This window comes from Musca domestica, unplaced genomic scaffold, assembly GCF_030504385.1.
Source record: "Musca domestica strain aabys unplaced genomic scaffold, Musca_domestica.polishedcontigs.V.1.1 1, whole genome shotgun sequence".
Taxonomy (NCBI): Eukaryota; Metazoa; Arthropoda; class Insecta; order Diptera; family Muscidae; genus Musca; species Musca domestica.
Window position 1 is genome coordinate 46,879,768 of NW_026712114.1, and position 25,986 is coordinate 46,905,753.

The 25,986-nt window shown below is 34.4% G+C and overlaps 1 long non-coding RNA gene across 1 annotated transcript; it reads right to left on the reverse strand.

Moving 5' to 3' along the window:
* Positions 1-59: 59 nt before the first annotated feature.
* On the reverse strand, positions 60-25,386 carry LOC131802856 (uncharacterized). The gene is made up of 3 exons (XR_009342405.1): positions 24,090-25,386; positions 11,611-11,640; positions 60-137 (listed from the first exon to the last, which is right to left on the reverse strand). It is a non-coding gene; the product is annotated as an uncharacterized LOC131802856 (long non-coding RNA).
* Positions 25,387-25,986: the final 600 nt, after the last annotated feature.

The following is a 25,986-nucleotide window of genomic DNA, read 5'->3' on the forward strand; positions in this document are numbered from 1 at the left end:
TGAAAATTTCAATTTTATTATTATTATTATTATTTTACTTCTGCGCCAGTTACATACCTTTTTTATTATAATTTATATCAAATTTTGGGCAACGGATCTTCTACAATTCACATTATCGCCAAGCAAACAGAATCAACCTAGAATAAGAATTCTTCTATTAATACATGGCATTAATTTTCTTATTGCTACTTGAAAAAAAAATTAAATTTTTTTATAGCATTCACTCAATCTTTCCAAATCGTCCACAGCACTTCGTCACGAACATTCTGATAACTGCTGACTAATGTGAACAAATGTTAGACAAACAAAACATTAAAAAAAAAAACACATGTACATATGTACTTCTAAATATGGGGGTCAATTAAGCCAATTAAAATTTAATAAAATGAAAATAAGCGCGCTACTAAGCCAACAGTTATGAAATAATGACGCAGACACAATTTTACTAAATGGCAGCTCAACAAATAGAAGAAAGAGAGAGAGAGAGAAAAAACTCTGAAAACCAAGGAAAGGAAACATAGATAAGCGAATGACATTTGCATGAGACCTTACATGGCATAAAAAGGCATAAGGAAAAAGAACATTGTTACACAGTTCCAGTTAGGTTTTGATGGCTGACAAAAATTAAATTAAATTACAATTATGACAACAGGTTTAGGTCTTTAAGGGAATTTGTAGAATTATGGAAGGGATTCGTGAATAATTTTGAAACACAACATCTATTCATATAAATGATCTATTAAAAGTGAGGTGAAATAACTGACATACTGACCTAATTGTAACGCCCAGATCAAAGCCTAGATGAAATGGCTGAAGCTAGAATATTGAAATTGTTCACGAGACCAAGTGTTTTTGTTAGTTTGTTTTTTTTTTTTTGTTTGAAAAATCGTACGAAAAGTACTAAATTTCACAAAAAATGTAATACTTTGCATTAGACAAGCGAAGTGACATAGAATTCTGAAATTTGATGGAGTGCAAAAGTTGGATTTCAAGGTTGGAAAGTAAATTTTAAATATGAATGTAGTTTTGGAAATGTGTACTAAGTGTGCGAACTGTACTAAATGGTACTAAATTCAATACAATTTGGATTAGACTGAATGGATGAAGCTGGAATTTTCAAATTTTATATTGGAGTTCCTGTTGGGGGTATTTGCACGAAAAGTACATTTGGTAATGGGTGAAGGGAATTTTATAAAATTCTGAAGTTTGATATTTAGGTTATTGATGGTATCTGAGTTTGAGATTCGGAGTTGGTTTAGAAATAAGTCTTACCTATGTGCGAAAATGCACTATCCTTTACAAAAGGATATGGTTTTCAAACCGTTATCATAAGGTAAGTAAGTGAGCATTGAGATATTGCTAAATATTCCTGAGTAGAACTTAAAGAAGATGATTTAATAATCTTGTGGGATATATAATTAACAATTAAAACAAGTTAAAAAGCAGTAAGTTCGGTCGGGCCGAACTTTGAATACCTTCCACCATTTGGTAAGAATTTGGACATTTACAAAAAATAAAATACCGAATATAGCCGTTATATTAGTGTCACTACGACGTGAACATATATAGGCTTTGTTTGTCATAAGCCAATACCATATTCAAATTCGAAACTTGGAATAAACGGTGAATAATATAGCTAAAATCAACAAAATACCGTATATAGGGAGGTACCGTTATATCGGAGCTATACGAAGACCTGGACCTGCATAAACAATTTTTTGTCACAGGCTGTAGCATTTATTACGAACTTCAAATACAACATCTCAAATCATTTCGGTGAGTATTGTACCTAAAATCCTCAAAATACTAAATATATGGAGGTATTAATATACGAAGACCTGGAACTGCATAAACTGGAACTGGAACTGTAGTTCCCATTACGAACTCTAAATGTGTAATTTGAAACAACTCTGGTGAATAATGACGCTAAAATCATCAAAATATGAAGACGTGGACCTGCACAGACAATTTTCGGTCTGTAATATCCATTACGAACTTCAAATACCCAATTTGAAACAATTCATCAAAATACCGAATATAGGGAGGTACTGTTATATAGGGGCTATACGAAGACGTGTTCCTGCATAAGCAATTTTTGGCATAGGCTGTAGTGGCCATTACGAACTTCAATTACGAAATTGGAAAATATCGAATTTAGGGATGTATCGTTATGCAAGGGCTATACGAAGGCGTGGACTTGCATACACTATTTTTTGTTACAGGTTTTACTATTTATTACGAACTTTAAGTACAAAAATGGAATCAATTGGTTAATAATATCGCTAAAATCATCAAAATGCCGAATAACGGGAGGTATCGTTATACGGCGGCTATACGTTGATGTGGACCTGCATATGCGGTTGGTTCTTGTAGACTGTAGTACCTATTACGAACTTAAAATATGGAATTTGAAATAACTCCGGTAAAAATATCTTTGAAATCAGGAGAATACCGAATATTTGAGTGTAGCGTTAAATGGGGCCTTCATGAAAACATTGAGCTACATAGCCCATTTACGAACTTAACCTGCCTACTGGCAAAATACACATGTGCCCCTTCTATCTCAATTCTTTTTAAAGATAACGTGATTACAACAGACACACAGACAGACAAACGGACATCGCCAAATCTACTTAGAGTTTTACGCTGATCAAGGAATCACAAACGGAATAACTAAGTTAATATACCCAACAGTATGGTGGAGTACATAAAAACTGACAATGGCATGGATGATTTCATAGAAACTTGTGATATTGAATAAACTACCGAAATGCAAAGAACTCTGTATAAATAAAAAGCACGGAACAAAAACCCCGACGTAGTCAAACTAAACTTAAACTCGTACAATATTCTATAATGTTATTTAAGACGTTGCAATAGCGCCCGAGACACTAAACAATACACGTTAAAAGTTTCCAACAAGTTTTCATCACTCCCCAGAATGGCAATTGTAAGGAATCCAATGTCATCAGAAACGCTCTGATATGCGTCAATTAAATTGTTGGTCTTCAGGCCGTTTCTAGCCCATTGATGTTAGCAGCAACAGTTTCTATGAGTTGTGAGCTGTGTTTTTTCTCCCCCGAACCTAAACGACATTCATTAGCTCACTCATACAAGGGTGATAATTTTCCATGTAATATTACATACATACATCGTTGGCTACTTTTTCACCGCTCCCTCTAGTTGGGCCATTGCCCAGATTGTTTTGAAGTTTTTTTTTTTTTTTGTTCTTCTTCATTTCGAGGACTTTGCACTAGAGGCGAGAATTCGGTCGGACTCATGATGGCAGTTTACTGCAATGCTACATTTAGTCTCACCGGCATATAGGAGAACTTCGTTGTGGTGATACATATTGGTCGCCGGCATGAAGAAGCTGTTGCTACGGACGACTATGGTGATTCTATTGCCATTCGCATGTCCTTTTAAATATTCCAAGTACCTCTAGAACATTGTATTGTTAGTTAGAGCTGTTACTGGAAATGTGAGTGTACAATGGTGAGCGGGCACTTGGATTTTGGTACAACTTGTTGTAATGCCCTTACATTTCTACCCAGAAGTAAAAGGTAGGAGGTTTTTTCTTTGGTTAGAAACCAACTTACACAAGTTTTAACTTGGTGGTACATCCAAGTAACCATGTTGTCTAGAGAGTATTGGGTTGTATGTGTGTTTTTGTGTTTGGAAGGTATGTGTTTTCGGTACTGACCCACATCAAGGTGCTATGCGTAATTGGTCAACACTTCAGTGTTCTTAATGTAAAATGGTTTTGTCTTTGTTATGAAATGTTTTTAGGCATTTTCTGGTTGTTGTAGTTGTTAAATGAATTATATACAAAAGAATCTAGAAGAGTTCTTCTCAATTTGAACTAAATGAACTCAATAATGATTTCTGTCGTGTTGTTGTAACCAACTAACACAAATTCAATTTTAAGTGAATATCTAGTAAAACAGATTTTCTGTTGAACGTAGAGAAAAACAGTAGGAAATAACGGAAGATCTAGCTCTCCATAGAATTGATTATACCGAATTGCAGCCTAATTTGATTTGATTATTACTCAATTAGGACAGGGTATTTTTTAACATATTTAAAAAAGCCAAGTGCAATGCATTTTCCACAGGTCTATGACTCGATCCGCACGAAATTAAACATAGAGGTGGGGCTAGGGTCTGAATAGAAGCCTATTATTTTTGGATATGATCGCGTAATATTTTGGGGTTGAAATGGACCAAAAACAGAAAAATTTCCTGATTTTCCAGTTGATCTACAGGTCGCGATTATTAGAGTTTTTAATTAAGCATGGGTCTAGAGTTTAGGGACAATGGACCAAAAGCAGAAAAAAGCCTGATTTTGAAGTTGATCTACAGGTCGTGATTATAGACCAATCGACGAATTTAGGGAGCTAGAGTTTAGGGACAATATTTAGCGGGTAAAATAGTCTATAAGTATTATTATGTAAAAAATACGAAAATTTCCACTAAACCGCGAATATTTTAAATCCTGGCCAAATCACAAATGCCCGAAAGTGACACTTCTGACCGTTACATTGATGCTCATATACAAGATATCGCGTATATAGCAAAATAAATACAATCTCATATATCAATGAAGGTCATGTTAGTTAGGCCGCTTACAACTCAAAAACGGCTGACAATTCTCACAAATTCGTAATGGCCTCTGGCCAGAAAAGGATAAAAACTAAGAAAATTGCATTAAAATATGTCAACAAAAATTTCATTTAATTTTTTTTAATATTTTTCGAAATATTTTGTATCGCATGAAATTTTTCCTTATATGACTCAAAATGTTGATTTTATCAATAATATTTTTCATCGTCCGATTCTCAGGAATTTTGTAGGAATATAGAATTAGGGTCAGAATTAAAGCCTATTGTTTTTCAAGATTTATATTTAGTGTTTCAAATGCACCAAAAATTAAAACTTTCCTGATCTAACAGTGGCTCTACAGGTCAAAATTAAAACAGTAAAGAAAGTCCTAAAGTCGGGCGGGGCCGATTTTATGATACCCTACACCACTTTGCTAATTTAGTTGAGCTCCACTTAATAATTAAAAGTTTTTTATGGGAGAATTCAATCATACACGCTATGATTATAATTATAATTTAAAATTCAAAAGACTAAATATGCCGAATCATTTGTATCTTTTAAATTCGGACTTATATTGCCCATTTGGTGCAAAATTAATTTGAAATCAGATAAAGATATATATGGGAACTATATCCAAATCTGAACCAATCTCGATAAAATTTGGCAAAGATATTTCTGAGCTGTATTTGATATATTTCCCTGAATATCGTTGTTACGGAGTGCATATTACGGCTGTGGGTAACAAATACAACAAATCGGATGAACGATATATATGGGAGCTATAGCTATATCTGAACCGATCATCACCAAATTTGGCATACTACCTTCTAGGCTAAATTCGATCGTATGTGCCAAATTCCATCCCATTTGGGCAAATATTAGACGTTTGGTGCACAATAAAAGGTAAATCGGACGAAGTTATATATGGGAGCTATATCCAAATCTGAACCGATCTCGATAAAATTTAACAAAGGTAGTTCTGAGCTGCATTTGATATATTTCCCCAAATATTGTTGTTACAGAGTGTATATTACGGCTGCGGAGGACAAAAATAACAAATCGGATGAACAATATATATGGGAGCTATAGTTATATCTAAACCGATTTCGATCAAATTTGGCATACTTATTTTCAGGCCTAATTTGGTTGTATGTTCAAAATTCCATACTATTCGGGCTGATAGTACACGTTTGGTGCACAATAAAAGGCAAATCGGACGAAGATATATATGGGAGCTATATCTAAATTTTTACCGATTATCTCCAATTTCAATAGGGTTCGTCCTTGGGCCAAACAAATATTGTTTGCAAAATTTCATCTAAATCGGATAAGAATACATAGACAGACGGACGGACGGACGGACGGACTGACATGCATAAATCAACTCAGAAAGTAATTCTATGCAGATCATCAAAAGGAACTAAGGGTCTATCTCGTTTCCTTTTGCCTGTTACAAACAAATGCACAAAGACATAATACCCTGACCACCTTGTGGTGTAGGGTATAAACAATCCAGACGGAATTTAGCATGAGGTTAGCGCAGAAGTGTAGGATTTTGGACTACCCTTGAATTATATTTAGCGGGTTAAATGGACCACAACTTTTGTGTGAAATTGTTTTGGATACCTATCAGCATATTATAGTGTTGTAGGGTATCATCTGGACGGTCCCGCACGACTATAGCCTCTGCTTACTTGTTTTTTTAGATAGTTTTGTGTCTACTAAGTTTTGGGTATTAATAAGAAATAAATGCATTTTGCCATCTAATTGAAAATTAGAGAACCAACTTTAATGTTTGGATTGATTTTGTAAATAGTAGAATCCCAAAATCTTGAGAGATTCGTTTATTCTAGTCAAAACCCGTTAAGATTTATAGGAAATCTTCGCAAATTTTAGGGTGTAGGGTAGAGTAGAGTAGTAGAGGTGGAGGGTAGAGCGTTAAATGATCGGTCCCAGTCGACGTTATGCGTTTACTTATTATATTATTACCTAGCAATGGATGGTTTTCAATTTACTAGGCTATTTTTTTACAAGAGCTGTCACGCGTAGGAAGTAGCTTAACTATATGAGCTCGCAATTTTATGAACATAAAGGGGTTTTCAACGACGTGAGGATTTTTTCTTCGTATAACCCCACATTTTAATACTTTTGATTGCTTATTCGACTCATACAGCTGGACAAGTTTTACATGTTTAAGTATCGCCGATTGATAGGTATTTAGGTAAAAGTGTGGCATCATATATTATCACATGGTTTACTTAACCAAATAAAACATTTTTTGCTAATTTCAATTTTCAATACTTTAAGTAATTGGATAATATATATGTATGGATTAGATTCGTATTATGTAGTCTATATGTGAATATACATAAAGACTTTATCTGCTTTTGATATAAAAAAATTTTGTGTGTCGGCATTTTTTATATTGTCTTCTAAATAAAAACTAATTGAAGTATCCGACACACTATAAGTGCATATTGACATATTTACACAGAGTCATTCATACATATTACGAATGTGTGTTATGTGTGTAGGCTTTTCTTCTAATTCTATCGCATCATCATTGTGTGTGTCTATATCTGTCATTCAGTTGTTAGTTTAACATTTGCCAAATAAGTTCAATTGTCTGTGGCATTTATTGTTTGTTAATTAAATTTATCATTTGATCTTTTGATTTTTATTCTGTTTTGTTTTCTTGTGTAATCATTTTTATTATTATTTGCTAAAAATGACAATGTCAGCAATAAAGTGGCCATCATGATACAATTAGAAGCAAAAAAAATTGTTTTATTTATTTTGTTAGTCTTGGTAGGGAAAACTATTGTTTGTATGCTACAGTGGAGTAGTGATAAGATGTTCTTTTGTAATTCCATCAAAAAAGCTGTCAATGATTTACTTAAATTTGCACCTCGACCCGTGAATTAAAGCAACCTCAAAAAATATTTCTGTAAAGGATTTAGGAAAAAATCCCTAAATTGGAAGGTTTTCACCTCTTCTATATATAACAAGTAAGCAAAGGCTATAGTCGTGCGGGGCCGACTATGATATACCCTACAACACTACAATATGCTAGGAGCCCCCTTATGTCTAAATCCATATTGGAAGATTTCGCTTTCGAAATTAGGATTTTGACTAGGGACATTTGCCCAACATTTATGCACTCCGTCGAGCTGTTAGTTGTTGTACTATATTTGACAGCTAAATATAATCCAATAGTCATCCAAAATACTAGAATTCTTCCCTTTCCCTTACTCTCTTCACAGGCGTGAAGATTGGCTTCAATTGTGTGATCGGAAAAAAATTTATGTTTTTGGTTAATTTGAACCCCTAAATATTTTGCAATCATCTCTAAAAGCAAGAAGCCTCTCTGTATCTTAAAATTTAGAGTCATCGATATGCTTTGTTTGTCTACGATATTTGGCTATATTCGTCAACGAAATCAGCATAAAAAAGCCAGAAGTTCGCCTTTTGTGTATTTCGGATATCGCCTGTAAGTAATGTTGGTATTTTTTCACATAAAGTTGGTGGTCCATTGTACCCGCTGTCCTAAACTCTAACTTTATGCGAGATTTCATGTCCTTTGTTTGTTGGTCCATTTCAACCCCCTAATATATTGCGGACATCTTTGAAAACAATAGGCCTAGCCCTTCTGAGCCCAACCCTACCTCGTGAGGATCGGACGATAATGGCAATCTGTATATAATAACCACAAGCTGTGTTGTAAAGTGAAAAAATATTACAAAATATACAATTCAATATTATAAGTCAAATTGAAAAAATCGCATACGATAAAAAATATGAAAAAATAAAAAAATGTCACAAAAGCTATATTAACATCATTATATGCGATCTTTTATGTGATTTTTTTAGATTTTATACTTTTATGTTACGAGGACATTCTGAGTTGACAAATTTTGTCGAAATCGGTCCAGCCATTCTTGACATATAAGCATTCTAACTAACATCCCGTTCCTTTGTATATACACGTTGTATATATTTCGCTATATAGAACCGATATAGTTACTATCGTCATCTACGTATCGATCAGAATTGACCTGTTCGTCTATTTGTAATTTCGCCGGGATTAAAAATATTCGCTTTTTAATGGAAAAACTGACTTTTATTTAATACAAACGTTATGGCCTATTTCACCCACTAAATATTACCCGATAACCATCAAAATTGGATGGCTTCTGCCCAGCCCTAAGCTCTAGCTCCATGCTAACTTCTGCTTTGATTGGTCTATAATTGCGACCTGTAAAGCAACTGCAAAATCAGGAATTGTTTCAGTTTTTGATCCATTTCAACCCCTAAATATTATACGATCATCTCCAAAAGAAATAGGGTTCTATTCTGACCGTAGCCCCATCTCCATGGACAGACGGATGGACGGACACACATAGCTAAATCGACTCAGCTCGGCGAGATAGGAAGATATATATATACTTTCCTATAGGGGAAACCAATATTTCGTGGTGTTACATAATTTTTGGCCCAATCAAACTTATAATACCCCCAACACATAGTGTTGTTGGGCATTAAAATTCAAATATGAATCCCTTGAATGTTTCAACTTCTATGATAGAAAAACCTAATTTTCATAGGAGTAAAGGATTTAGGAAAATATAGATAAATTGGAAGGTTTTCATCCCTATATACTATATATATAATATTCAAATATGGCTCCCTTGAATGTTTTCACTCATATGAAAATGAAACCTAATTTTTTCCTAAATTGTCATATCATCCTAAAATATACAATTTGACACCGTATTATTTAAGAAACAAAATCCCTTAAGGTGTACATAATTTCGTTTGTTTTGAGTACAAATAACAACAACAACAAAATGTAAATAAAGTAACTGAAAAAGCAATTATGCATTTTGTCACGTTCTGATATATCTCAAATTCCAATAAAATATTTCTTAAAATTGCGCGAACACACACAGAAACACCACTTGAGAAAAAACGAAAACCCATTCTACCACATTTCCATGATTAATGTGGTTGTAAAGTCTTAAGTGGATATTTGGTGTATAAGCAAGCAGTCGTATGGAATATCACTACCTTTCAGGTTAAAATTCATATCCTTAGGCAGAGTGTTCGTTCGGTTTGGGATGATGGCATCTTTCTTACACACATTTGCACACAGTTTTGACTTGCAATAATTTATGAAAATAATCAGGATTCCTTTTATCCTTACATATTTGTTCCTTCATTTCTTAATGTCCCATCTCATGCCCTATGCATTGTGTGCATACGTACATATTTTACACAAGTCAATTCATAAAATTAACTCTGTACACAGAGACATAATAAATACAAAACAATATATTGCCACATACATGCACACATGAGTATATTTGTGTGTTGTGAACTCGAAAGTTTTGTTTTTATTTTCGATTGTATTGTCTTATTTTAATGTATAATTGCAGACTCGAGGCATTTTTATACGTGATCAAGATGATGGCAGAGGCAGGGAAGCAAAACGAGAGAGAGAGAAAGGGAAATAACAAAGAACTTCGCCTTTTTTACTGCATACAACATAATTAAAGTTACAATCGAAATTTATTGTTAATGTTGTCATATACAAATTCCAGCTGTAATATATGTGACTGCAGATTATGAACAATAATTACAGTAATATTTTCAACACGAATGTGTAAAACTGAAAAATGTACGTGTGCATATGCATATATTTATTTGCACATGTTTTTTGCAAATGTTATAAGTGTAGTATTGAATAGTTTTCATCGTCCACTAGGAATTGTGCTGAACGAAAATCGAAAAAATCTAAATCGCTCCGGAAAACCCAATTTATCGCCTTCGTTTTTGGAATAGATGATGCATACATTTAACAAAATCATAGAATTATAACTCAAATATGAAATTCCACATAATTGTTTGTTTAAATGCATTACCTTTGTATATTAGACCCATAAGTTTCTGGTTTATCTTTCATAAATTCTGATGCACTCATATAAAATGAAATTGAAATTAAAGTCGTGAACTTATGTACAGTGTGAGATGAAGAAACTGTAACTGTCATTTCAAAGACACAAAGACACTTATATTCTTTACAAGCGTACAAAAGCATTTTGGTGAGAATTTTCCAGAAAAAAGTTATTCCGGATGGAATTCAAGCGCTATTATATTTGGCTGGAAAACCACAAGTGGTTATTGTTAGAGAACTTCAGCATTAAAATGTGAATAAATCTTTGTGTCTCATACCATCGATCGTTACCGTGATACTGGTAGCGTAGCCCGACGTCAAGGAAGTGGGCGGAAGAAAACAGCAACATCCGCAAAAATGGTTAGAAAAATTAAAGAAGCGACTTGATCAAAAGCCGCTTCACAGTGGCCGAAAAATGGCTCGTGAGCTGAACATGTCACAATATTCCATTCGCAAATATTGAAAAAATGAGGTCGGGGTAAAGCCTTTGAAATTCCAAAAAGTGCAAGAACTTACACCCCAACGGAAAGAAAATAGAATACAAAGAGCTAAAGACTTGCTCCACTTGACCGAAAGTAGTTATCTGCCGAATTTGGTTTATTCCGATGAGAAAACATCCGTTGTCCAGCGGTTTGTAAACATGATCGTGTTTACTTGCCAAAGAAGTCAGCTGAAAATTGGCACCATCGGTTGGCTACCAGAAATCGCTCTCCGATCGTATTAATCGACCGTGGCATCAGAATAAATGCCGAATATTATCGCCAAAATATTCTGGAGGGTATATTAAAGCCTTGGGCACGCAAACTTTTTCACTTTTTTATTAACATATACTACGCGATTTTCTTAGATTTTATCCTTTTTTGGCAAGAGACCATTCCGATTTGATGAGAATTGTGAAAATCAGTCCACATGTCTTTACTTATAAGCATAAGGATTTTTGACAAAGTTTCAACAGTTACAGATCGAAGTTTTTATGTAGAGGTCTTTAGATCCATATTATATTTTGAGGTGGTATAAAATTTAAAATATTCTATTACTTTATATCCACAAACTCACCTTAACAAATAAACAACATCAATTTTGAAGCTGAAATAAAATAATAAGAAAAATATTACAAATTATGAACTTTTTTAATTTAATATTATTAGCTCAATAAATGCATGTTTGATTGAGTCTCAAATATTTGAAGATATTTAAAAATTTAAATCTGTTTTCGTGAAATAACGAACCCATTTCTCAAAAACTCTTGCCCCATTTCACAGCCAAGAGAAGTCACATTGCCATTTGCTCATTATTTTTCATTTTGTCATAATTTTCTTTGCCTAACATCCGCAGCCTGACAATGTGGTTTAACGTTTTGTTAATTCCTCTTTTCTGTCTCTCTAACCCCTCAACACACCAACCCCGAGACATTAACACTTGCATGCATGCAAATGCATAAGATGCAGATGAACATTGACTGGCATTTTTAGAATAAATATTGACAATCTACACCTGTATCTGTTAGCTACCTGAAACGAAATGATATGCTAAGATTAAATGACACATGGTATCATTGCGAATGTTTCAAGCGTATGAGTGTGTCTGTGTGAGTGAGCATGAGTGACATGGCAGGATATGGTGCAGCATGCACCATATGTCGCCAGAATGATATAGACACAATTCGGTGCAAACATAAAAGTATCTTGAAAATTGTATAGAGTTTGTGTGTGTGTGTGTGTGCACGCGAATGTTTGTAGCTATGCAAATCACTCTTGCTTATAAAACACCTTAGCACTCTTTGCTAGAGAAAATTTCCCTAGGTTGTAAAGAGGAATAGTGAAAAGAATATTCATAGGGATATGCAAAAGTGAACGCAAGACAAACATTTATACATTGCATCTCTCACTTTGGTACTTTTTAATCAACCATTAACACAGTGGGGAAAGATTGCTGTGGAAGCAGAGTTCTGAGCAAGAAATTAAGGCTTTAAAACTCTCAGATCTCTTTCATAATTCATATTGAGCTACAGTTATTAAGATTTATAGAAAAATGTAGACCGAAAATTATGATATTGTGTGAATAGGTCGAAAATGCGATCTTCGAGATGATCCTTCCCTACTCAGAAAATAAACTTGGGCCTGAACCCCAGAAAAAATTTACATGCTGTTTTCAGTCATTACTAAATTCATTTGCATACAGTTTTTTTATCTATCTAAAAAGATGCACTATTAGTAATTTTTCTAGAGTCCTCCATAAGGTCCAATAATTCTCCCATTGTGCACCATTTGAAATCATGTTGTTCTTTTTAATTTTCTGTTCGTTTCGTTTTGAAACAAACACAATTTCATTCTGACTTTAGTATAATTTTTGACGCCATCGTCACTGTCATTTTCCGTTTCGTGCTTTTTCACGTTTTCACAGTCAACAACGTGGTGGTATTCTGACTTTCTTTCTTGTTTGAATTTCAAATCCATTTCGCCACATTCATCTCCACTACACATACAGACACACACGAGCAATACAGAAATTTCCCCCATATCTTTTTAGCGGGCTTTGGTTTCATTTCGTCATTGTTGACAGATCTTTGCCTGTGAATGAAACAACTTTGTAGGAAGATGATTTTTTTCTCGGTACCACCAATGCTGGGAACTGAATGCGGCAGAGGTGAGAGTTTTGCCAGATGCATTTGAATATAAAATATACAGCAAAATATATATACATACATATATATATATTGTGTATAAGGCCATTGACGTAAAGGTACAAAGGGAGTAGACCAAAAGACACACATACACATTCACACACATACATACATGCATAAATATTCGTTTGCTTATTTGCATCCTGTGACACCCATAGCTAGAAATGTAGCAAGTATACGTTTGCAGGTGTATAGGTGTGAATGTATATTTTATTCTGAAAATTGTACTTGAAATGTATTTATTCATTCACATACTCCTGTGGACCCGCAAAAGCATAACAAATAAAATTGTAAAAAAATACAGGTCCCAAAATCCAATTTCTTTCTGAGAAAGGAAAATGAATTGAAAAATTCCGAATGTTTTTTTTTTGTATTTGTTATTTTGAGAAGATAATAAATATGGCCAGAGGTCAAATTAAAATGACACGAAAATAGAGGGGTCTAATTGAATATCACTGAATTTTATGTTTTGTGAATTATTCTTCTCTGGATTAATAGAGATTTGCAAACAATACTTCAAAAGGAAAAATGAAAATAAGGACTTTTATACAAGACTTTCTGGTCTCGTAGATGACGAGAAGGTAAAAGACTTTTTAAAAACGACCAGAAGATCTTTCTGGTGCATCGTAAGTTCTTTTCACAGAAGTCTCCAATATGTTCTTATGGAATGCCAGAGTGAAATCACATCAAGGTCCTTCTTAAAGAAGACCAGAGGGTCCATTTAAAGAAGACCAGAAAGCCTTCCGGGAGCTCTTCTCATAGACTACCAAAATGTCTTATTATAAAGACTCTGATGTGTTCATATGAAAGACCCGAGGGTACTCTAAAAGAAGGCCAGAGGGTCTTCACGATGAAGAAAATAAAGTCTTCTCAAAGAATGTTAGATGGTTTTCTCAAAGAAGATTAGAAGGCTTTGTCATTGAGGATTTTATCACAGAAAATTTGAAGATATTCTTATAGATGACTAAAAGGTCTTCCCATAGATGAGCATAGAGTGGTCTCATAGATGACCAACAGGTCTTCTCATAAATGACCAGAAGATCTTCTCATAGATGACCAGAAGGTCTTTTCATAGGGATTCTTCTCAAAGATGACCAGAAGGTCTTCTTCTCATAGATGATCAGAGCATCAGAAAATCTTCTTCCCATAAATGACCAAAAGCTATTTTTCTGATAGATGAACAGAGGGTTTCCTTCTCATAGATGGACCCGAAGGGTTCTTCTGATAGAAGGACCAGAAGTTCTTCTTCTCATAGATGGACCAGAAGGTTTTCTCATAGATGACCAGAAAATCTTCTCATAGATGACCTGAAATATACCGGTCCCGTTACCTCTACCCATAACTCCCTTTTTCATTCCGGTACCATCTATGAAAAGGTAGACCATTTCTAATTTAGTCATTTCGGTTTTGTTGTCATAACCAAACAGGCATTTCAAAATGTTTGCAACTTTTGTAATGTGGGTTTATTATTTTCACATGCATTTCAAAATGTACATGTTCACACACAACTACGAAATATGAAATGGAAAAAGCTGTTTAGCTCATTTTCAGGAAGTTTCAAAAATACGATAAATTTCATAAACAGGATATAAAACTTACACTTATGAGGCATACAATGTGTGTATAGATGTTACCAACAAACCAACCAACAAACAACAAGAACAAACTGCCAGACAATAATCAACAGTTGGATGGACAAAAGTTGCCCTGCAATATTCCTGAGAGCTGCATAACTAAACATGTATTCAAAAAATCTATGGACGGATGTTGACATCAAGCAGATTTGAATATATCCTTCTTGTACATTTATAAGAGTTATTATGCATAACAGGGCGAAAGAGGCTCTTGTAAAATATGCCCACCTACGGAGACACAAAACAAAAACAATACAGGCGTATCTGCTAGATTTCCCACAAGTATGGTGTGAACTGTTGGCTGCAAATGATGACACTATGAATTAAGTACTTGAAACAATTTTCTACTTAACTTTAATTGTAGAAAAATCCATTCAGGTTAGAGCTTGATAATTCTAGATTTATATTTAAACAAATGACAAAGAAATTCACAAATAACACCGACATACACACTGACTGCCTGCGTGAATACCGTATCGAAAGTCCTTGTCCACCTGTTTCAAGTGCATAGACAAATATGTACTTTCATCGTACATGCACACATACATGCGGTAAATAACCTTACAATTGTTATTGTGTCATGTGTCAATATTGTACCCATGTGTAAAATGTTGACATTGACCAGTCAACAAGACCCGAACAGGGAGAAAGCTTCCTTCTAGCCCGTCTTGTGGCAGTTGTGTTCTTTTCTGATGTTTTTTTTTTTTTCTTTCGTTGTAGCAAAGCATAGAAAAGGCATACAATTTTAAACAGCAATGCACCAGTCTCATATTGAAACTGAATTGTTTTTTTTTCCTGCTCGCTTACCGCACCCAAGTAAACAATAATTCTCTAGAACTTTGCTAGCCTTTCCGTATTTTTTTCACTTGATTCTACACGAACAGCATGTCCTCTTTAACAAAATCCAAGGTTTACCACATTTGTCCTCGTCACCGTCGCCATCACAGTCGCCCATGTTTGAATGTGTGCACTTTGTGTTAGCTTCTGTGATTGTTGAAATGTTAGGTGACATTTTGTCACGGGGTTATTAAACAAACGCCTGTATACACACACACACATACATGCGAGACGCTTTCACGATGATTGCAGACTAGAAAATTGCTATGGTTGGAACATTAAAAGGTAAATTGGTATTAAATCGATTTTCTCAAGTGGTTTGTTTCTTTTCTGCTGAGAAAAATTTATCGTGCACGGTTAAGTTGGATTTTGAGGTAATTTTTTTTAGTTCAAGTTCTTAATTTAATTTAAACTTGTACACAGTCAAACCATGGAAATCGTGTAATAGATATTTAGTAAGATTTGTACCCCCCCACTATATTGTTATTGGTTTATAAGTTTGATTCGGGCCCAATAGTTGATAATACCTCGATATATATGTCTCAGATCCACCGGGTATACGAATTGTTATACCCTACACCACAAGGTGGTCAGGGTATTATGTCTTTGTGCATTTGTTTGTAACATGCAAAAGGAAACGAGATAGACCCATAGTTCCTTTTGATGATCTGCATAGAATCACTTTCTGAGTTGATTTATGCATGTCAGTCCGTCTGTTATTATCCGATTGAGATGAAATTTTGCAAACAACATTTGTTTGGCGCAAGGACGAACCTTATTGAAATTGGAGATAATCGGTAAAAATTTAGATATAGCTCCCATATATATCTTCGTCCGATTTGCCTTTTATTGTGCACCAAACGTGTAATATCAGCCCGAATAGTATGGAATTTAGCACACACAACCCAATTAGGCCTGAAAATAAGTATGCCAAATTTTATCGAAATCGGTTCAGATATAGCTATAGCTCCCATATATATTGTTCATCCGATTTGTTATTTTTGTCCTCCGCAGCCGTAATATGCACTCTGTAACAACAATACTTGGGGAAATATATCAAATGCAGCTCAGAAATATCTTCGCTAAATTTTATCGAGATCGGTTTAGATTTGGATATAGCTCCCATATAAAACTTCGTCCGATTTACCATTTATTGTGCACCCAACGTCTAATATTTGTCCAAATGGGATGGAATTTGGCACATACGACCGAATTTAGTCTAGAAGGTAGTATGCCAAATTTGGTGAAGATCGGTTCAGATATAGTTATAGCTCCCATATATATTGTTCATCCGATTTATTGTGTTTGTTACCCACAGCCGTAATATGCACTCCGTAACAACGATATTCAGGGAAATATATCGAATACAGCTCAGAAATATCTTTGCCAAATTTTGTCGAGATCGGTTCAGATTTGGATATAGTTCCCATATATATTTTTATCCGATTTCAAATTAATTTCACCAAATGGGCAATACAAGTCAGAATTTAAAAGATACAAATGCTTCGGCATATTTAGTACTTTGAATTTTAAATTATAATTATAATCATAGCGTGTATGATTGAATTCTCCCATAAAAATTTTTAATTATTAAGTGGAGCTCAACTAAATTAGCATAGTGGTGTAGGGTATCATAAAATCGGTCCCGCCCGACTTTAAGACTTTCTTTACTGGTTACCCACTAAATATTGTCCGATGACCGACCAAAATCTGTCCATCCTTAAACTCTAGCCCCATAGACGCGAAGTTTACGTCGATTGGACTATAATTGCGACCTGTAGAGCAACTACAAAGTCAGGAAAGTTTTCTGTTTTTGGTCCACTTGAACCGCTGATTATTTTGCGATCATCTCCAAAACAATAGGTTTCTATTCTGACCCGAGGCTTCCAGCACATAATGTTGTATGGAAAAAAAATTAAATAGAAGGTACTATTTACTAGCATTGTTTGTAAAGATTTTGATAACAAAAGATATGTAGTTATTTAATCACATACTAAATATTCTGTTTATCACCGACATAACCAATGGTGGCCCGGCACCGTATCTCTCCCTGGAGTAGAATATTTTAATCAAGGTTCTACATTTTATATGGAAATACTTACATGAACACTTCTGAGATGATCCCAGATATCTGATATGATAGTGATGGCTATGCCTTCAGTATTACAAATACTAAACTCCGTATGCTATAAATCTCCATATATATACATATATATATATATATATATATATATAATATCCCAGCAAATATATTAATCTTAAAACAATTGCCAAATTAATTTCCCTTTCACATTAGTTTAACTAACTAAACGTGTCTTTTCACAGTAGGAATTGAATCAAAATAAAAATTTTGAATGCCTTACACAAAAACAAACATAAAATCAACTCAGTTTAAAATGATTTAAAAATTCCTATTGCCTAGGGACTGTTCAATCTGTTTCTTGCCTTAAGTTACTTAACTTGCTTGCACAATGGATTTCAATTTCAGTTTACTTCCTTGGTTTCTCCCACTTTCTTCGTTTCCTTTTTTTCCTTGCCATCCGTGGCAAGGTAATGCAAAGGGTGGAATGTGTGGATGGTAAAAGTCGATTTGAAGCAAGTATTAGGCACTAAAAATACTATAAATGCAAATTACCTTTAATGGCTGCAAGTCAGGTAAGCAATAAGACATTTTTTTAATACCTTTACACCAAATCATGCACAGACGAGCACACTCATACACACACACACTCACTCTCAGTCAAATATCCCTCAAAGCCATGTATAAACTTACATGATTCCTAAGCATAGCATGTGTGAGATTTTAGGTTTTTTTTCTGTGCCAATATTAGAAGTTTAAAGAACATGAAAAAACAAAACAACGAATGCTCGTAGAAGAAGAACAGAACTTATTGTTTAAGAATGCGGATGAGACGTACATGTATACACGTATGTATACTGTTCGGCAGGATTTGGCGAATACAGAGAGGTGTAAGGTATCACGGAATTTGCAAAAAAAAAAAACAAACATGATTGGAAATGGAAATAGATTTTAAAACGATATAACATATATTTCATAATAAAGAAATACATTTTGTTACAATTTTCCTTTACAATTTACGAGTGATTTCGGATTACATTTCTGCAAAGCAATGAATGATTCTATAAATTATTTATATATACAGTGCTTATTATTCCACCATAAATGCAAATTAAATTTTTTATTTACTTTTAAAAGTTCTCTCACATTTAATTTTGCGTTTTTTGTGGTTCATCTGTAGTTGCCGATGAATTTACCTCGGCAACAATGGATGATGTTATTCATCCGACATCCTTCAGTACAATTGACAGATAGAATGTTTATCATGTCGAACATGATGACAATGATATGTATGTAAATTTTCCAACAAATTGAATTGTTTTTGTAGGCCAATAAAACACGACAACAAAACAACTTTATCCATGATGGTGGGGGGAGAATGTCATTAATAACGTGGAATTGATACACAAAGTGGATTGGGTTACCTTATATTACCTCATATTATATTACATCAATATTTTTAAAGACATTTCGGGATTTTTTTTTTTTTTTAAAGTTAACTAAGTTTTATTAGAATTTGTTTAAAATTATGTTAACAAAATTTTTGATTTGGTTTCAGGCAGAAATATTATTTCCGAAAAATCAATTTAAAATTGTATTGGAAACCACACAAGTGAGAAAAAGAGTTTTGTTTAGAGAAACTCACGAGGGCTTATTACATAATTCAATGAGGGATTCTCAAATTAGTACCTTTAATACCAAAAAATCTGCTTATGAAAGGTCAATTATATTCTTATAAAGAGATTTTAAACCTAAAATCCTAAAATGTGTTTTGCACAGAACTGTATAAGAACTTAAACTATGGGCAAATCGGTTGTTCTCATATTTCTCGAAATTTTGCGGATATACATACATGGTTAACGTGCAAATATACCCAAGTACTTTTCTAGAGCACAATGAGTCTTCAGCTCCACTTCAGCTCGTCTTTAAAAGAGATTTCCTTTAGCTTCTTCTAAGAGAGACTCTATTTAGCCATTCTGTAAATATATTACCTGCAGCTTATCTTTAAAGACACCCTTCAATTTTAATTTGAAAACTCGTTTCAGCTCATCTATAGAGAGAGACTCGCTTCAGCTCATCTAGAGAGTGAGACTCGCTTCAGCTTATCTATAAAAATAGAGACTCGCTTCAGCTCATCTATAGAAAGAGAGACCCGCTTCAGCTCATCCATAGAGTGAGGCTCGCTTTAGCTCATCTATAGAGAGAGGCTCGCTTCAGCTCACCTATAGTGAGAGAGACTCGCTTCAGCTCACTATAGAGAGACTCGCTTCAGCCCATCTATAGAGAGGGATCGCTTCAGTTCATCTTCAGTGAGAGACTCGCTTCAGCTCATCTGTAAAGAGAGACTCGCTTCAGCTCATCTACAGAAGGACTTACCTTAGCTCATTATAGAGGGATTGGCATTAGATAACACTTCATTTTACCATAACCATCCCTGTACTTTCTCTGCTCCTTGTATTGAACTCACAGCCTTCTCAATTCTAGCTTAACTTGCTTTCAAGACTCACATATAAATCTACAATTCATTGCATTTTATTGTTTTTATTTGCTTGCCTACCCTGAGTCTCGAACTCACAGCCTTCGGTTTTGTAATCGGACGAGCGCAGTCTGTGCCATTTCTCCTTACTTGGTAATGAGAAAAGTGAAGTTTGTTGCCTTCTATTCTTTTTAAGAATAACCCATTATTTTCAACATACTGGTGATGCAGAAGGTAGCTTGTTTACATTACTTTTTAATGGGACATTCGGCTCACCAAGGATTTGCTTGGTAGGTCATTGGAAAATTTTTGGAACCGACCGATCTTTGGTCTTAAAAAATCATAAAATTTCTGCCAGCATTTTCCGAATATTTTCATATCAATTATTTAGAATACTATTACAATTACAATCGAAAACGGAAAAACGGTTGACATACCAGTTTACAATAATCGAGACAATATTTATTAGAAGGTACTGAGGTGAATCCTCTCTATGACGTATTTTCAATTTAAATTCTGGTTCATTTTCCATCAAATTTCCCACAGTAACTTTTTAGATAATTTAACAGATTTATTAAGAGGGTACCGCACACCATAGCTTTGCTTCAATTTTTTTTTTTTTTTTTTTTTTTTTTTTGTAGAAATGTAAATTAACATAAATTAAAATCAAATGGTACCCACACTTTACATGCACATACACACCTTCATCTAATCTTCATTTTTGTGTATGTGTGAAAAAATATGATTTAATTTCTGGCTGGACATTTTGGTTTGTAGTTGTAGTTTTGAAAAAAAAAATGCTTTCTTTGCGTTCATTGCTGTTGTTATTATAAAAATGTATATGGACATTGTTGTTTTTTGTTTAGTAAAAAATTCCCTGTTTCAACGCTGGCTGCTGGCTGGCCACCGGAAACGGGTAATAAAAATGAAAAATAATAATAATGCACAAGCAACAAAAACAACAACAACAACTAACCATCCACCATTTCATTGGAATTACTTTTGCATAAATAAGCAACAATTCTCGTAACATCCACTAACGAATTGCAGCAATGTTGGTTAGTCGCTCTTGCCATTCTTGTTGTTATTGTCGTTGTTTTTGCTGCTACTGCTGTCGTTATTGTTTTTTTCTTTATTAGACCGCACGTACGAGTAGTGGTGAAATTCCACCTACGGCAATTGTTTATTAAAACTATAAAAAATGCATTCTAACAAAACACTTTGTTTTTGTGGATTGAGGGGTAGGGCGGTAGAAGAACAGGGAACATGGCTGGGTTATAAAGAAGTGTCCGAGAAACCACTTCAATAAAATTCCATCCAATTATATACGGTAACGGGCGTCACAGTTAATAACATGGTTAGAGCAAATTGCCAATGGTTTGACTTTGAAATAAAAATAAGTCCTTACAAAATTTGCATTTAAAATATTTAATGTAGAATGAAATGCCGTCTTGTTATGAATATTCATCTTAAGCAGAACGATATTTGGCATTCCCAACATAAAATATTAGAATTATACAGATCGATGCAATCGCAACCAAAATATGACTAATTTTTTAAATTATTTTCTCAGCAGGTTTGTGACCTTCGCGATCACTAAAAACTTCTAGTAACTCAACAGTTGGAAGCCATAGTTGCATCCGCTTAATTAAACAAAGGTGGGAATAACAGTCTTGCCATCAATACCTAAGGATCACTATGACATAGAAAGAAATCAATTTTTTTAGTAAAAGTAATTCTAGACTTCATACGTTTAGTAAAATCATGATTTTTTACCAGGTGTTTTTACAGTAAAGATGAAGTCTAGTTAGCGCATTGATCACTTTTTCATGACTACAGATGTAAAGGAATCACATTTACCTATCCCAGCAAGAAATCTCATTAAAAAACCGAATTGTAGCCCATTAGCTTTACAAGCCAAGTCACACACAAAAGTGTTATTCACTGGCTATAAATAAATAGCTTTTTTAATAGCACCCAAACAGTAACTTCTTATTTGTCGACTTGCAGGGTGAGATGAAAAAACTTCAACCAACTTCAGACTGCTGTCATTTCTAAGCCACTTATTCCAGAGACAGCTCATTATATTGTTTACAAGCGTACAAAGTATTTTGGTGAGAATTTTCCAGAAAAAGTTATTCGTAATGGAATTCAAGCGAAAAGAAAACCACAAGTAGCTATCGTTAGAGCACTCCAGCATTTAAATGTGAATAAATCTTTTGCGTCTCGTACCATCACTCGTTACCGTAGCCCGACGTCTAGGAAGTGGACGGAAGAAAATAGCAACATCGCAGTGGCCGAAAAATGACTCGTGAGCTAAAACATATCGCAATATTCCATTCGGCAAATATTGAAAAATGAACTCGGGGTAAAGCCATTGAAATTCCAAAAAGTGGAAGAACTTACACCGTAACAGAAAGAAAATAGACTCAGAAGAGCTAAAGAGTTGCTTTGCTTGGTCGAAAGTGGTGAACTGCCGAATTTGTTTTTTTTTTCTGATGAGAAAACAGCTGTTTGTAAGCCAACGTGATCGTGTTTGCTTGCAAAATAGTTCAGCTGAAAATGTGCACCTTCGGTTAGCCACCAGAACACAAGCGCCGGCCATGGTGATGGTGTGGGCCGCCATAACAGGCGATGGTCGCTCTCCACTCGTATTAATCGACCGTGACATCAGAATAAATGCCGAATATTATCGCGAAAATATTCTGGAGGGTATATTAAAGCCTTGGGCACGCAAACATTTCGACCGCAGACCTTGGACATTCCAACAGGACTCAGCACCATCGCAATCAGCACGCGCCACCCAAGAATGGTTACAGAATGAGGTTCCTCGCACACAATGACCACCAAAATCTCCGGATACCAATCCGTAGGACTATTGTGTTTGGAGAATTTTGGAAAACAAGGTTGACAAGGTCGATCAACTCTATCAAGCACTTCGCCGGGAATGAGCCAAAGTACCGCAGAGCAACATTCGGGCAGAGTGAGACGGTTTCATTGGATGTTTAAAGGCCATAATTCGTGCCAAAGGTGACCAATTCGAACAAATCGAGACTTATTTTATAATTTGATGCTTTCAATAAAATTAAAAGAGAAATGTAAAATTGTGGCGTTTCACTTTTGCAGTTTTTTTATCTCACCCTGTACAAGTCGCAATTATCGTCCGACCGTCACAATATTTTCCATGGGGGTGGGGTTAAGGTCAGAATAGAAGCCTATTGCTTTTGAAGATGATAGCAAAACATTAAGTAATTTAAAAACGAAACGAAATTTTGCATGGGAATAGACAGTTGGATGGTGGAATGTAACAATGACAAAATTCTATTCATTGAATCAAAAATTAAAATAATTTTCTTTAAAAGTCCAGTTATATATCCTTTACAACATGGTGTTGTAGGGCATCACATGGTCGGCCCCGCATGGCTATAGCTTTTGCTTACTTGTTTTAATTTTACTATTTATTGAAGAGAGATACATGGAACAGAATGAAAGTTTTATAGAAACATAATCCTGTGAAATGTTTGGATCAACGATGATAAACTCTTTCGAATTATATGACACTCATCCGTATTTAAAATGTTGAAATGATGCCCCAGTATATATAGTTTTATGATATCTTTAGTTATCGTGAATCCATGAAGTTAGTTTTAAGATAGTAACTATTGGGTCCATGTTAAAATTATAGATAAATATTCCCCTCATATGACCTTTCGCCTTCCATCAACTTTATTTGATTAAAACTAAACTAAGGACGAACTTATTCCAATGCAAAAACGAATTTATTGGTGTTAAAATTAGTTTAAAATTCATATCTATTTGACTCACCGTAGATTCCATTAAGCTACGTATTAATGCGATGGGTAGGATCTGCAATGTCAAATGTCCACATTTCGATTGTGTTGTTTTCTAAAAGTTTATTTGAATTTGGTTTTAAAATGTTATGTCTGTTTTTACTGTCGATAGTTGTTGAATTCAATGGATTTTTTTATTAGTTATTATGGCATCAATAAATATAAATAAAAAACACAAAACTACTGCATTACTCGATTGTTTGGAAAATCAAATGAAAAAAATTGCATATCAATAAAAAATATTTTTAAAAATAATCACAATCGTTTGTTGAATAAAATGTAGAAAAACACGAAACGTCAGCGACGACAACAAGAAAACTTGATATCAGCTATAAACTGGCAGCAAACTGAACGATAAGGATTATCGCCACTGTTTATGGATGGGGTCGTAACCTTTATTTCTGTTGACTGGCTGGCTGACTGCTTGACTTAACGAACAGAACGAGAGCGAGCGGCAAATTGGGGATATTTAATTCTTATTTTTTCTATTGCAGCTTAAAAGTATTTTTTTGTTTAATTTTTTTTTTTTATTTCACTTTTATCATTTGCTATTTGTTTATTAGGTACTATGTAAATGATATTTAGTTTTTCATTTAGCTTAAAAAAATATAATTTTTTTTTTAATATTTTTTCGCTTGTTCTTGATTTGGGTTCTTTAGTTGTAGTTTTCTATATTTTTGTTTCTTTTGTGTTTACACATTTTCTTTGCTTTCTAAGTTCACTGATCGAGCTCGAATTTCACACTGATCAGAGCTCTGATCATACGCCCAAAGTCATTGGTTTTTTGAACAGTTGTTCTCGTATCATTTCGCCAGCCCTCCATCCAGCCAGCAGCCAGCCAGTCAGCGAGACTGTCCACTCATTAAGTAGTAGTAATAGCACACACAGTCTTCACACACAATCAAAATCCCCGCCTGCCAGCCAGCATTTCATCATAATGCGCCCCCATATCTTGGCACTAATCAGTACGAAGAGTGTAGTCACTAGCAATTTAGTCAATCACATACCATGGACAAATGAAACAAATGTACATACGTACACCCTCCATTGTATGTTTTATTGAATGTGAGTGCGATTGCGCATGTCATCCCAGATCGCATTGGAAATGAGCGTAAATGTAAGAATATTTGATGATGAGTGTGGAGATGATGTTCAATGCAAGCATGCTGGCCAGCCGACCGGACCAGTGCTATTTGGTATGGTTTTAAATGACTGACCATAGAGTTGAGCTATTTCCCCACACAAATACACTCTCACACACATTCACTTTAATTTGATTGAGCGTCCAACCTCCGAGTTCATTGAGATCACAGTCAACAAGATCTTCTTCACTACCGAATATGAAAAGAATTAAAAAATCAATTGATTTAATTAAAAAATGACCATACGGCCTCCGCTAGTTATTCTACTCAATACACTGCGGAAGAATTGTTTATGTCAAGTATTATGTGAAGTGGCATTAAGATGAATAAGGTACTCAGACAAGTTGCAACAAATTTTATGGGAATTAAACTAGTGTAGGTACGACGTAGTTATACAATCAGATTTAAGGATTAGAATCGGTTGACCTCCCATTTAGTAATAGCGATAGTTAGTGTAAATTTCATGTGGCCTGAGTTATACCCTCTACAACTATGAAGCTTTAGCAGAAGAAAATATATTAAAAAAATATATGAAAAATGAAAAATAGGTGTGTGCGTTGCGTCATTTAAATCAATTTAGTCTAGACTTGAGTCTTTTCGAAATTTAATAGTTTAATCCAAAATTAAACCTGATTGGACAAATGTAGCGAACTTTACATAGAATTAAAGAGAAATACATGTATCAGCCTTTTTTGGGTAATTTTAGATACTTGTTGCACAATATTCTTT